The following is a 13,218-nucleotide window of genomic DNA, read 5'->3' on the forward strand; positions in this document are numbered from 1 at the left end:
TCTAATTTTAGGTCCACATTGCCATAGAAACTATTTAGGAGGCTTTTTACAGCTCAGAAACTGCTATTAACTAACCTATTACAGTAATGTAAAATGTTGGTGGTTTTTTTTACAGAAAGGTTTATATCTAAGATAAACAATGACTACTTGAAACAGAAGCAGGAGAAGCCAGAGAGTGTATGTTCAGGTATGGGTGGCAGCATGCTGATAAAGACTTGCTGCTGTGATGTTGGAAAAATTAGTATTGTAAGTCTGATCCAGAATGTAGCAAAGTCAGTGTAAATGCTGCTATTTATTTCTGTATATTTTTGACGCATTACATAGGATAATGACTGGGAGTAAACAGTGTGGCGCACTGCAACCCCTAGTCATACACCTCTACCTTACGAGAGCGATCGCTGCTTTCCCGTGCAGGATTCATTGTCCAATACCATCCTGTAAATGATTTCTAGCTCAGTTGCCCAAAGTACTTGACAGACACTTAGCAAATTGGTTGTGTTGTAGGGTTTTTTAACTTTGAGCCAAATCTTCTGAGTTCTCTGTATGTAATATAAAAAAAGTCAGAGTATGGAAAAAGCAGGTCAGGAATTCAGTATACAGTATTTTTCACAATGTAAGAATAAAGTGGGGTCACATGAGATTAGCAGGTGGCAGGTTTACACAAATAAAAGGAAACACATCCACATTAAGAGCTAGCATTGAGCTCACTATAGTAGTGGTAGTCCATACCACTAGCTACCTATAGACTCTCAGAACTGAGGACTTAGAAATTTCATGCTTTCTGCACCCTCTTTTCTTCTCTGTACTGCCCGCAAGCAGATAATAAGACACTGCCTGTTGTGCCTGGATAAGGCAAGGATGTGTGACAAGAACTAGCGGACATCAACTGGGAGAATCAGGTTTTAGGATGTGGTTTTACAGAGTGCATGATAGACCAGAGAAACTCTGACAAATGATTTTGTGGCTGTGAGAAGCTGATTTGAATTCAAGGGGAGACTGGACATGAACTTACCATTATTACAGGAAGAAACCCGTTAGAAATTATTAAGTGGACAAAACACAAGGCTCAAGAAATTTCTTTATCTGAAAATTACGGGAGACTGCAGGTGTATTAGGCCAACATATGTATATATTTTGCATTTTGTATCTACATTTGGGAGCCAGATACTGGGCCCTTGGTTTGCACCAGTGCAGCTTGTCTCCTCTCCTGTTACAGAAGACATCTGCAAATGTCGTCTACAGAGACATTTACCATTACAAGCAAAGGTACCACAGTCAAGGAAAGGGAAAAATAAACTGAAGAAGGTTGGGACAGCATAATGATATTTAATTTAAATATGGGGGGGTGGGGTGGTGGTGGTGTGTGATTGGGGTTTTTTTTTTATTATTATTATTATTATTATTATTATTATTATTATTATTATTATTATTATTATTATTATTATTATTATTATTCAGGTTTCTGTGTAATGCTGTTGTTAGAACTGCTTTCAGAAATTCCTGTTTCATTTAGCTGGAAGCAAATGCTTAGTGCTTTAGGGCAAATATTGGGGCACACATTTCTGTATCTGACAATCTATCAATACTACTTCAGTGCTGTAGAACTTTCAGGTTTATTTCTGCAGAATCGTATCTTGCAACTGTTGCTCCAGTTTATAATAGGACTTCTCCTGTTTTATAATCCTGTGAAAAGATGGTTTCAGTATGATTCCTTACTGTGCACAGGTGTATCTGTATTTTTCCTAAATCTATTGAGCCAAATCTAAGCAAGTCACTGGCACTCCATCTCTCTTAAGCAGTTACTGCTTTCCTCAGGTGCCCTTCTGGGAAACACAGAATGAACGGCCCTCTGGAGGAGGCTGTCCTCTCCATTGACACTCCATTGACTCTGCTGAGCTGACATGGCTAGCTTTGGTTAGGAGCCTCCCTAAAAAGAGTTTAATCGAGATTAAGTCTACCCCAACTTGTCATTCAGTATTTTTATTTGAAGTCATTTAAAGATAATTATCCAGCTCAATTTATTTCAATATTATTAGGGTAATAACCTGAAATATATTCCTACACAATAATTTAAACGCCTAAGAACGATGGTGTGCCAGCATGCTGTCCCCTGAAATTAACACATGCTTTTCCAGTTAGCCCTCAAGAAATGGAGTAAATCTTGGGAGCTGGCAATCAAGGCAGCCTGATTGTGTGGACAGATAGTATGAAGTGTGGACAGATAGTATGGAATTTGCTTTTAGCAGTTTTGTTCTGCTGGTTTTATCCATGTCCCTGAACTGAAAAGGTCCCTTGGTCACTGTCAGGTGGACAAGGAGGTCTGCATTAGAAGAAGGTGATGATAAGTACCTGAGGTCTGCCAAAGGGCTCCCTTCTATCTTATAAATCCTCTGTGCGTATGTCTTTTGCTTTCAATTTCTATAGATTTCATGTCAAGTACTGTGTTGTATTTGATACTATGTAGCCGAAATACCTTCATCATAGAATGAATTACCTACATAAGCAATTAAGCAAGTAGTCAGAACAACACATTTTACATTACTACTTGTTTCATTATCAATATTTATAAGCTCTTAAGTTACCATTATGTGTGATAGTGTCAATTGTTTCTGTTATTAAGTAAAATTCCACAATTTATACTTCATAAAGGAGTAGAAGAGCTATTATGTAAACTGACAAAAGGCAGTTTTCTGCAGAAGAATTTTGAGGTATTACTATAGTCAATGAAATTTTAAAGATATTGACAGTAGCTTTGATTGTATAAATGACAGTATTTTCCAGCCTGGATAAACAAATGATTGGAGAATAGGCAAGATGCTGATAGCAAGCTATGTATAAAAAGCTTAATTTACTGCAACATATAAACATGTTTGTGGCACATTGATAAGTAAGTAATCAACACATAGAACATAATTAGCTATGTCCACTGTAATTGTTAGCATGGGGAAAAAATAGAGAATTAAAATCTTATTACACAAGCCTGCATGACTTTTTTAGTTTCAAAGCCACCGTTATTAAATGCACCTGCTTTAATTGTATTTGTAAAAAGTCATTGTCAGAACACCCTATACAAATAAGGATGACACGCATAGTTTAGTGCTGGATTACAAATACCACAGGAAGCATACTTGAGTGAATTTAGAAGTGTGAGCACTGTAACATGTGCTTAAGAGTAACTTCATGCAACAAGAGCTTCAATTTTTTTGTGAGCAGTCACAGGAATCTCTCGCTTATACAGAAGCTGAAAGGTTTTCCACTCTGTTGTGTTTCAGTCTGAGATGAAAGCACTTTGTATTAGCTGAAGCTCGCAGTAACAAAAATGTGTGGTTTAGGCTAAGATGTGATGAGGAAACACTGAATGTTTGACACTCCATCGTAACAATATAAGCTGAATAGTAATTACGGGGGAACCTTACAGGGAGCAGAAGAGGCAGTAGGAAATAGGGATGGAAGAAAGAGCTTGCCCACCCAACAAAGAACAAGCAGGTGTTTATATCTTCTCTGTTCTTGTCAACACTTAAAGGAGGAGGAATTGTTGCCTACAAGATTTACTTTTTTTTTTAGGTGTTTGGTTTGGTGGGGTTTTTTTGCTGGGATGAAGGGTTTAATTTGTACAGTGGATCAATGGATATTGCACAGATGCTGCAAATTCCTGTTTGAAGACCTGTTTAGATACTTTACGCTAAAACTTAATCTGTTCATCATATTTGTTTTTTGTTAATTGTTGTACAGGTTTTCAAATCAGTACATATTTGTGCAAGTATATGTTTTTACAGATTTCAATAAATATAGAAAAAATAATGAAAATATTTAACCTTTCATAATAACATTATCAGTGCATTTCCATTTTATTTTTACTGAGGTTTTATATAAAATTATTGCATTGTCCATCTCACTTGCTGAATAATGTCTAGTAGTGACTCAGCTTTCTTTTATTTTTCTTTGAGAATATGTTCTCACAGGTCTCGCCACAAAAAAGCTCCAAGTGCTCTCCAGAGTATTTTAGGCAGCTCTCTGCCTGGAAGCACCTGAGAGGTTACTGGCTAGAAATTCAGATTCATGCAGAATGACCTGGTGAGGTGCTCAGAGCTCTCAGGAAAAGTTGTGTTACCTAGTTTTCACCAGTTTTGCAGACTGCAAATGAGGAAGTCTTTCGTCTTTCTGCTCACAACCCCTCTGCAAGAGAAACGACTTGCTTGTTTTCCTGGCTAGCACATTGAGTTAGCAGGGCCTGAATTTTCTCAGAAGCTCCAAGTGAATGTGGCTGCTGCTGGCTTAGGAACACGCTGCAAGACCTCCTGATGAGCAGGTTTGGATGAGCTGCATCACAAGGGGTGAAGTGGTGACTGGTTTTGCAAAATACATGTCAAGTCTTACATGATGTTCAAATTCATTGATCTAATGCATCACATTAGACTGAATGACAGACAGCAGTCATGCACTGGTCACATTGCCAGAATAAAAATTAAATCAGAATTACCCTTCTGAGGAGGGAGAAAATGTAGTCACTAATGGTATCTGTATTTCTTTTCAAATTCATGAAGAGATTTTGCTCGATAGCTGTAATCCACACCTTAGCACTTCTGTCTACCATGCCAAAATTGTGGGATTTAGCAGGCAGATAATGGTATCCTGAGGCGCATATAAATTTTATCATGTATGTCACTTCCAGGACAAAAAAAGGCAGGTTTTTTTAAAAACAATTTACCAATTAAAAGTAACACAGGTGCCAAACTCATGTTAAAAGTTAAACCAGTTTTAGTACAGAAAATTCCAATACTGCCTATCTACCTTGAAAAAAACAATTCATATTAAGATAACTAGGCTGCCTTGAAACAGCAGCAGCCCGAGTCATGTTGCCAACATCCCACTCTGATTTTCTTGTGGATGTTTCATCCCCTTAAAATAAAACAAAGGTTTCTGTTTACACATCTTTACCACCTGTCCTCTTGCCTCCCATCCTTTCATCCATCTCAGTCATGCCGACATCCAGTGCAGGCTCCTAATCATTGTGTTTGTCAAAGCCTGCACGAGTGGCTGTGCTGGGAGCCGTGAAGGGAGACCGGCCATCTGCCTCCTCCTCACCATATGCCTCCGCATGTGGATGGCAGCCGTACGCAGAGGCCACCACCTTGCTGCTGGACATCTCTTTTCCAGGCGGGTATCTTGATATTTCAGCCACAGTGATGTTCTTCTACCGCAGTACTTCACAGCTCCTGCCACTCCTTTTTCTGACAAGTCATGAAGATCACAGACACCTACTTATTGAAAGCAGTAGGCAGAGATTTCATTTTAATAATAATCGCTGCTACACTATTTTGGGCAGGCAAAATGTGTGGGGCATGGTAGTGTGGAAGCAGTGCTGAAGGCATCCGTGGCAGTGAAGTCATTTATCACTAATTGGCATTTATCACTGCAGCTAGCCAAACAGACTGCAAGGTTCCAGCTCTTTTTGCATTTATACAGTCACAAAGCAGCCAGATGACAAGATTTCAAATCAGCCATGCTGCATAGACTGTAAATATCGCGCATTGATAGGCATAACACTTGTACGTCAAAAGAGGAGCAAAATTATGAAACCAGAAGAACCTGAGCATTCACTAATTCAACGCAGGTAGCTTGAGGAAAATTGATACGGAGACAACCAGTTTGCTCTCAGGGAAACCAATTACAGCATGTTACATCATAACTGATTTCTCTTTTACTGCACCTAAGGTTGTTACCTTAATGATCAAATGCAGTTAGATATATATTTAATCTCTGGTTGTGTTAACATATTTCTAATCTGTACTAAAGTGCAAGTTGGTGCTGCAATAGATCCCTGCAGGACAGTTTATGTTGGTGAGCTTGTTGCAAGTAACACATTTTAAGCAATAAGTCAAAAGCAGTGAATACCACCTTTTAAAATTCTTTCCTTTACAAAGTATATTGCTGGTTTTCCTCCTTTTGGGGGGGAAAAAAACCCCACGGAGTTTAATTTTTAACATAGTTAAGCAGACTGCAATATGCACAAAGAGGACTAGGTTTTTCTATTGATACATTTCATTGGTAAAACTTCTGGAAACAAATCGTGAAACAAATACACAGTCTGACAAGAATACTCCTAACTGAGCAGCTGTGGGAGCTAAACCTTTATTTTGTGCCTGTCACTGGTGGTGTAGCTGCTACCATAGCTCCAGCTTTGTGTCAGACTGTAGCAGTGGAAAAAGAGGCATGCAAGGCTAATCTGTGTGCTTTTGGGACCTGAGAGTAAGGCACAACATATTCCCCATGAAAAGTACACTAATTTAAGAACATGGCTGCAAACAGAAGAAGAAAGTTTGTGTCTTGCTGTTCCTCGCATGAGCTTGCAGATAAGAGACAAACTTAAGCATAGCTGATATACATACAGTTTTGAAGTGCTGCTATTTTTAGTTTGCTGTGGTTGAAAGAATAATTTCTTAGGATGGTCTGGCAACACAGCAGCTAGAGCTGGACTGTGTACATAGCTGTGAGTCATGTTTGCACGCTTGCAGAGACACCCTTAGAACAACTGGGGGATAATTTGGTAGAGATAAAATTAACAGCATTTAGGGAGAGAAAAACATATGGCGTGTGCCTTCTTATGGATTTGATAATTCTGTTTAGAAAAGGCTTAGCTCCTCCAGGAGTTTGTACAGATAAAAATACATATTGCAGAGCTCTACATTAAGTAGTACATAAAAATACTGGCAAGTCCCATCTCATTTATTTTAGTTCAATGCTTTCTCCTCAAAAAGGTTAGTTCCATATTTCTCCAGGATCATTATATTTCATCTGCTGTATAGAAATAAGACTAACTTTTGATATGCAGCCTGAGAAACTAAGAACAGATGAAATACAATGTTTGGTATGCAGTACACTCCTTACTGTCACAGGGATAGATTTAAGATGCACATGATGTGAGTTAATGTGTAACAATGCATTTGTCAACAGATTAAATGCATTTTCAGTGCCCGGTAAAATTTTATTAAGTCTTTTTTGTCTTATTTTGGCCTAAATTATTTTTGTTGATTTTTAGCGAAGGTAGAGTGAATTGGATAATAAGAGTAAGTGCACGTAAACTGGTGCAGAAAGCAATGATAAAAGGATATTCCTACAATATTTCAAAAATATTTGTGGAAGCACAGATGCGTTTGACAAATAACATATAATTTGCATGCATCAGTGAGAATGTAGCTGAGACAAGGTTTGCAGAGAAAATAGATACTCCTTATGTGGCCAACCGATACAATTACTATCATTAACAGGAAGATCACATTCTTAATTTTGTCAGTCTCCCCTACTTCCAGGGAATACTGAAGCATTTTTGGTTGTAAATAATGAGCCAGCACAGGACCAAATGTGTCCTGTTGCTCTTAGATTTGCTCTGAATGACTTCCATGAGCCAAAAACGAAAATATTTGAGAAAACAGGAAAATAGAGCTGCACTGACAGGTGATTGTTGGTTTCTAATCGTATAGAACTGTAAACTCATAGAATAGTTTGAACTTGTCAGGTAAGGTATCAGCTGTTTGCTTGCTACATGTGCTATCACCATGGGTGCTCAGCAGCAGAAGCTGTTGTGTGCATGTGCTCCAGAAGGTGTTTTCCACAGTGAAGCTCTAAGGCTCAGTTATTTATCCCAGCACTGGCAAATACTGGAACATGGAAAGGGCTTATACCTGTTCAAAATACTCATTCCTGTGTGATTTTTGGTTTTGTTTAGACCAAGCACCAGCAGCTATTTTAAACCTTCTAAAAACAACTTTTTTTTTTTTTTTTTTCTGATAGTGTATAGCTATGGCATCCAGAGTCTACAGAGGGAAACTTTAAATGTAGACCAAATAAAAATGACGTAAATATATGGTTCTAATATTTCACATGTATTTGGTGAAAAATATTAGGGACTCAATATCATCCAATATCCATGTTATTGGCACCATAATGAAAATGAAAATTCCTCAAGCTATGGGTGTGAGCTGTTAGCTACAACTGCCCCAGATACAACAGCCACACAATCCCACAGAATTTTATTTCCATTTTTTCATTAGATCCCATACATTGGATCTCCTGATCTTTGATTGCTGCTACGTCAAGAAATTCGCTTCTCCTACCTGCTCGCAGCAATGTTTTTCAGTTTAAAATTTGCTGCTTCTTCCACATGTGCTTACAGCTGATCACAGCTGAATTTATCATAAGTAAATTTATATATCTATGTACATATATATAAACATTAAAATCTGTACCCATATCTCCCTGGCATAGGGACACACAATCTCTCAGGGGACCGAGAAATCAGAATTCAGAATTTTGATGGAAAACTGAATTAAGGAGTATGTTTGGGAGTATGCTGCTGTAACCCAAATAGCAACTTCACAGATCAGGAAATATGAAAACTGTTAAACAAAAATGCAGTACATTTAGAATTTATATATCTGTGTAGGTGAGAATATATACGTGTGTGTGTGTGTGTGTGTGAGTATTTCTGTAATAGAATACTTTTTGACTTCAAAGGACTTTCAGCATAGAAAAGAAAACTCACCAAATGTATGCAAAATCACTGGAAGAGTTGCCTTATTAAAAACCAAGTTCATCTTTCAAAACTTTGTACAAGAATTTCTTCTGGATTTTTCATTAGGCCCCGCATGAGTCATTTGTGTAGCGTTAGGAATGAATCACGTTCCTTGCTACCACGCACGTCTGTGATGTTTTGCCATGCTCTGCTGAGCTACAGCCGGCGAGAGTCTCTACAGGCTGCTCCTCCCACCTGCTCTCAAGAGCTGGTGCCATCTTACAACATTTCAAAGAAACGCTTTTTCAAAATCCTGCCCGTGTAAAGACCCTGATTGGCTTCTGAGCAATCAAAACACAGCCAGACTTCTGCTTACAGATAATTTCACTGCCATCTCAGTCAATGAGGCTTTCATGAGCTCTGTGAAGTCCCAAGAAAATGTAAGGGATTGTGTGTGGGTTTTTTTAGCTTTTTAAATGGCTGTTGCCTATTTCACATGTTCATTATTTGGACAACCAAAATAAAATTGCTTTTCTTTAAGGTTGCCTTTTGCAGTTGAATGTGTAATCAAAAACAGAAGAATGCAAAGAAGATAACTTTAAAAGTACAAATGCTATACTCTGATTTAGCCTTTGACCTTCATGCTGTTGTGCACCAGCAAAATTGCAGACATGCATACTAAGTGTCTCTTTCAAAACAAAGTTCAAAATTTGTTGTCATCATAGGATCATCATCTCAACCTCAGAAATAAATTACTGAATATTACAGATAGTATCAGTGTTCATACCACTTTATTGCATAATTCTGGAAATACTGAGAATGCCTATATTGGCGCTTTTTTGTTATTATTAATTTAGGAATTATTTGCTTTACCCACAGTGGTACAATCAAAACTGCTACTGTGAACAAAATATCCACTTCATATAGTGAAAATCTATACATTTTGTAAAGATAAGTATTTTTTTCCCCAGTCTTCCCTGTTGCTCTTGTACAGGATGGAGTATGGGTCATGTAACCTGGGGAGTCACAAAGTACTTTTAAATCAGGGTAACCCCTAAGTGTTTATAGGATCATAGAATCATAGTTTAGATTGTAAAAGAATTTTAATAACATTGAGTCCAACCATTAACCTAACGCCGGCCAGTCCACCACTAAACCCTGTCCCTAAATGCCACATCTACAAGGCTTTTAAACACCTCCAGGGATGGTGACTCAACCGCTTCCCTGGGCAGCCTGTTCCAGTGCTTGGCAACCTTTTGGTGAAGACATTTTTCCTAATGCCCAATCTGAACCTCCGCTGGTGCAGCTTGGGGCCGTTTCCTCTCGCCCTGTCGCTTGTTCTCCGGGAGCAGCGCCCGACCCCCGCTGCCCGCAGCCCCTGCCAGGCAGCTGTAGGGAGCGACCAGGCCCCCCCTGAGCCCCCTCCTGCCCAGGCTGCCCCCCCCAGCCCCCCAGCCGCCCCCCCAGGCCTGGTGCCCCAGCCCCTGCCCCAGCCCCCTGCCCGTCCCTGGACACGCTCCAGCCCCTCTGTATCTGTGTTGTCGTGAGGGGCCCAAAACTGAACCCAGAATCTGAGGTGCAGCCTCGCCAGTGAACTCCCTCGCCGTCTGTCTGACAAGGTCCTTCTGAAATTAGGATTTCATGCAGGAAAAGGCTGATCTGCCTTGTGCATAGCTTTGCAGTGTAGAAGGACTGAACTGTATAACCTCGAGAGTCTCGGGGGGTGGTCTGTAGCTTTGGGGTGAGAACTCTGGCCTGTGATGTAAGAAGGTCAAGTTCACCGAGCTAGTGATTTCTTGTGAACTCCGGAAGTTTAATGCGTGTACCTGCATGCAGTGCCTATAGCCAAGGTTTTCACTGAACCTTATGGGTGTAACCACATTACTAACATAAAGGAGGTTAATCGGGACCTTCTGTGTGTGTTTTGGGGCTAACACAAAAACAGTGTTTAATCCCAACTGAAATGCTACGCAGTGCTTGCTTTGAGCAGAATATTCTCATCCAGTTCCACAAAGCTGTTAAATCTCTTTGGTTTAACATGACATTTGGGAAAAACATGACAGTTATATCCCCTGTGGGTGTAACCCTGGGAGTGTCTTTAACCACCTTGGCAAAACCCTTCTGTGAAGACTCGCTGGGAATCAGTCACTGAGGAAAAATACTTAAGATGCTGTTGTCTAAAGTTACCAACTTTCCATTAATGCCCGTGCTTTTTAAAACACTGTGTTCTATGAGAAAAATGAACATTTTCGCTATTGGATACCATAGTAAACTTGAAAATTATGTTCTTTCACAGAGTCATCTGATATAAGCACAATAATCTGTTGCAAGTCAGCACGCAAATTACTGCTGATCTGTGTTACGGTAATAAAGATGTATTTTCTGCTGCCTAGAGAGCAGTAGTTAGGGAACAGTCCACTCCATGGAACCTCAATGCATGAGCGAGAAACATCTACTTACAGTCAGTGGAGAATTTTTTACTTGAATTCTTGATAGAAAACTCTACTTAGCAGACAGTCTGCTGCAGTGATAAGCAAAGATCTTTTATTCCTGTCTGCCAGTGAATGTAATGCTTTGCTTTCCAGTATAAGTTAATTTACATTGAGACATGTTCTTATCCAGACTTTTTCCTGGTAGATGCAATTGGTAGATGTTCAAGTTTATTCCTCTGATTTATATGTTTAAAATTATTTTTTAAGCACCAAAGTATGAAAGTGGATGTGTCACAACATCTCTCGCATGCTTGAAGTTGACTGAAAACCTCTGGTTTTGCCAAGCCTTCCACAAAGGTGCAGATTCCTTGACAGTAAACACTGGGCTTTAATAAATTAGGCTTATACCCACTTGACAGAGTAAGGGCTGCAGGAGCCATTTAAAAGATTAATCTCTGCGAAGGGAAGACTGGGAACACAAGGGCAAAACAAAAAACAAAAAAAAGCAAGAAATGTCTGATGGATCTACAAGGAAAACACATTGCCCAGAGCTGAAAATATGTTCTTTTCAGATTCCTTAATGCTGTGATTTCACAGACTTCTCTGTGTGTTGGTGCTCAAAACTTTTAAGTTAATATTTCGACTTCATTAATAATTGATCATCTCCTATCTTTCTGCTGGTTTATGGCAGACCAGACTTCACCCTCTGTGGTATGTGTGCGGCTCTTTGTTAGCTGTAACAGATGTCAGTAGGGGTTGTGTGGGTATGTGCAAATGTAACATTTCGCAAATATTCTGCTTCAGATACTACTTTCTTTGAGATCCAGCCTTGTTTATTATAGAAAATTGTTGTGTTTTTGAGAGGGCTATGTTTGCTTTTCCAGCCATAGTTGTACGTTTCTCTTTTACTATCTTCTCCTTTTTAAAAAAATATTGATTGCAATTAGCTGTAGCCAAAGTACGCCTAGGGGATTTTGGCATTTTTCTGATATTGAAAAAATGACTCAAATGATTTTACTAATCTGCTCAGTCTGAACATGACATAACATTTGTTGTCAACTAAATCTTTAATATGTTAAGCATGGAAAGCAACAAGCGTAATGTCTGCAGCACATCTATAGTTATTTATACTGGAAATAGTGGTAATATTTAATATTTTTAATGAATCTACAAAGTGACTTTCGAGAGTTATCTCAAAGGTGTCACCATGAATAATCATGGAATTAATTATTTCAGGAAGGCTTAGAGAGGTTACACGTAGGAACCTATACTATGCTGCATTTAAGTTATAAAAAACATGCAGATGTGTTTTGGTTGTTGTTTTCTTCAGTGGAAGTACTGTAGAGTGTAATGAAAAATCAGTTGGAGGTGAGTGAAAGAGAAGGGTAAAAAAGACAAAGCAGGCTCTGAAAATCTGTGTGCACCCTGTCAGAAGATCCATTTCAGCCAGTTTGACTTTCAAATGGTCTAAGTTTTGGTTACTGCCTGACCATTGGTGGCCTCTAGTTATATCAAAAGAAGGGCTCTAGCTGCAGATACCTTTCTACCAACCTGGGAGTGTTTTTTTCCAGTGTTCTTTGTCAGAAGCCGTGAGTTTTGAAATTCTTTCCAGTCTCAGCCAGCTAGATCCTAGCTTTCTTAACCTTACAAAAATTTTTTTACACCCTGTTGTAACGTTGGATGAGAGGCTGAGGTAAATATATTTATGTGCCCACCTTCTGCATTATGTTCTTTTTATGTTCTCATATGGGTTAGGGTGCAAAGATAGGAGTGTTTTAACTTGGTAAATCCAAAGAAAAGTAATAAAATAACAATATTATTCAGGGCTCATTTGAGTTCTAGAGGCCAATCACAGGCAGTTAGTGATTTTCCTAAGGAATATGGTCTATTGAGGCATAAGGAGAGTACTTAATTTCAAAATAAATGTAGCTGCAACCAACAAACTCCATGTCCACAAACCTACAGTCTTCTCTATCATTTTTTTTCCAAACTGAGAAGAGTACAGATAAGCTTAGGAAGTAATTTGTCTGCATTGATTTACCCTGTTGCCTAGGCACCAAAGCATCAGTACCCCTTTGATTAATTATTTAACAATACAAAAGAGGGAGTAGCTGTCAATTTTTTAAAAAATTAAAAAAACTTTTAAACAATTGAGATGCTCTTTTCATTTCTATGAAAAGATAATGAAAACATTCTAGATTAAAATGCAGCATTTTATGTTTTGCTATTAAATTACATTTAAAATATTTTGGAGTTCATATTTTTACTTTTGTA

The 13,218-nt window shown here is 38.7% G+C and overlaps 1 protein-coding gene across 2 annotated transcripts in view; it reads left to right on the plus strand.

The window, feature by feature from the left end:
* EDIL3 (EGF like repeats and discoidin domains 3) overlaps positions 1-13,218 on the plus strand; it is a 257,033-nt gene that overhangs the window by 219,008 nt on the left and 24,807 nt on the right. The gene's annotated exons all lie outside the window — the stretch shown is intronic.

This window comes from Falco cherrug, chromosome Z (assembly GCF_023634085.1).
Source record: "Falco cherrug isolate bFalChe1 chromosome Z, bFalChe1.pri, whole genome shotgun sequence".
Classification (NCBI taxonomy): domain Eukaryota; kingdom Metazoa; phylum Chordata; class Aves; order Falconiformes; family Falconidae; genus Falco; species Falco cherrug.